Source organism: Pavona decussata, unplaced genomic scaffold (genome assembly GCF_977016875.1).
Source record: "Pavona decussata unplaced genomic scaffold, jaPavDecu1.1 SCAFFOLD_190, whole genome shotgun sequence".
NCBI classification, from domain to species: Eukaryota; Metazoa; Cnidaria; class Anthozoa; order Scleractinia; family Agariciidae; genus Pavona; species Pavona decussata.
Genome location: NW_028145599.1, coordinates 1,094,489 through 1,096,849, shown reverse-complemented (window position 1 = coordinate 1,096,849; position 2,361 = coordinate 1,094,489). Strand labels below are relative to the sequence as shown.

General features: G+C 40.1%; 1 pseudogene; it reads right to left on the bottom strand.

The window, feature by feature from the left end:
* Positions 1 to 700: 700 nt before the first annotated feature.
* LOC146462242 (uncharacterized) lies at positions 701 to 2,087 on the bottom strand (annotated as a pseudogene).
* Positions 2,088 to 2,361: the final 274 nt, after the last annotated feature.

The window sequence follows — 2,361 nt, the reverse complement described above, 5'->3', positions numbered from 1 at the left end:
AAATGTTTGTGACCCCAGAAAACAACACTATAAATTTCGTATCAATTTTGGAGTCACAAACAGTTTCCTAGCAATCGGCACAAGTCCCAAGTCAACATTGCATAGGGGGAAAGGGAGGGGGGGAAGGGGAGGGAGAAGTGACTGTCAAGGAATGTGGCCGGAAAAAAGGCATTTCAGTCATTTGTCTTGACCGTTTCTGGAGAAATTTCAAATCTAAAGGCTAAATCGTCACTTACGCCCTTTTTGCACGAAGCCCTTCAATTATATAAGCCCTGATAATACCTCATTCTTACTAATTTTAATGGGACCAAATGGAAGAGGCATATTTCGTGGCACTTAAATTTCGTGATTTTGCAGAAAAATCATGTTAAAAGGAACAAAATTTAGCTAATTTTCACTATAATTTTTAATGGGTTTTTTATGGGATTTTTTACATCGCGAAAATTAAGTCCTGCGAGAATTAGTAGGAATAACGTAATCAGAACCTTCCCAAAATCTTTTGCAACTTGAAAATTTTAAATGTTAAATTGAGGTCCGAAAGGGTGTTACTCCACAATGTAATAACACCTACCATAAAACTACTTTCATATCCAAATTTGTGCGATGACGTCATTAGCTACGTGACCACACACGAATATTGAGTTTTTGTTCACTGTGAGAACAAGTCTCTATCAATTAAAAAGCAACCAAGCTACATGAATGTAACTGACTCTGCTATTCAATTCTGGCAAAAATATAAGATATCTGGTCTGCCACAAGGGGAATCGCAGTTTGAAGACTGAGGACGTATCCTATGTAAATTCCATAACTCAGCAACACGATGTAGCTCTTCTCATATCAAAGGCATAAAGCAGAACTTGAGACAATGTACATGCAAAATATCGTCATCGCTACATAATCCATTCTCTCTCAAATCCTTAAAATAATATATAGTCTGTATTCATCTTCCTCAAAGTGCTCCACAAGGCTTCGATTTGTTGATTAGCAACAGAACACCCATACATGAAACTCGTCCCCTGCAAACACATCACCGTGTCCCTCTCTAAAGAAACACTGAATAGCTGCAACGTAACAGTTCTCCGTACCGCAGTCCCCTCTCACGATTCACGGAGTTCCTCCTATGCAATAAACAGTCTTTAAGACGTATTTTGCTGTGGTGCATGGGTTGTTATTGGAACGATCTACTTCAAGCCACATGATCCGACAACTGTAACCGTCAATAGCCACGTGAATACAAAACCCAAAGGGCTTAAGTTTATTATAGGCATCGATGTGCCAGAGAAAGTTTGGGCCATTACCATTATATTTGCGTCGTATTAAACGGTTGTGTGAACGTGTTGCCACTCCTTCGGGATCCAACGCTTGTAACACAACTCGTACTGTCTCCCTGTCAACAACGAGACCGTAGTAACAGCAAATTCGCTGGTGCATTAGCCGATAGCCTAATAAGCTGCCGCTTGTAATCCATTTTCGATGGCATTGATTATTCCACTTACAGAGCTTTGCTGTTTTCTCCGTGAAAGGCCTCATCGCGTAGTATCCTACTTAACTGTCTCATACTGAGGCAGATTCCATGGTACATGACGAGAAAGGCAAGGATTTCCATATAATTTATGCCCATACTAAAATACCTTCCTATTAGAGAATCACGATCCATGATTGTTCCACTCTGGGATAAGAAGGGAGGGTACACACAGTGCACTTCGCTTGTTAAGATGCTTAAAGCATCCAACAGCTTTACACAAGTGTAAGCCATCTTGAAACAAGCGAATTTAATGAAAACAAAATAAGACAGCAACGTATACCTGAAAAAACAAAAAAAACAAAAAAACAATGAGACCGCATGGTGAGCTAATTCAAGGGTCTTCAAGCTCGCCTGTGTCGCAGAAAGTCTACACCACTGGACTATGTCGAGGGTTTGACGCAGTTTTCGTCCGGCTGAGTGCACTGCATAATAACTTAAGCATACAGCCGCTAAAAAAACCCTCGATTGTGGTCCTTCGGAGAAATTCTGTAATCTGATTATTATTTTTAACATTTAGCTATTGATAGAAAATCTAATAAGGAAAATCGATTAGGAAAGTCGAAATTACCGAGCATGAATACTTAACCTCCTCCATGTCCGCCATCTTGAAGCACGAAGTGCGCAGTAGTGATGCACAGTTGTCTTTTAACTGTCGATCAACGTAACTGTCCATCGACATTGTTGATCGACAGTTACAGGTGTCGATATACCGTTATAAGTGTCTATAGACAGTTATAAGTGTTGATTGACAGTTATAAGTGTCGACACTTAGCAAAAAAGAACAGGTAATTTCAATGGCCCTTCTAAGCCACCGTAGTGGAGAGTGTTGCAAAGAG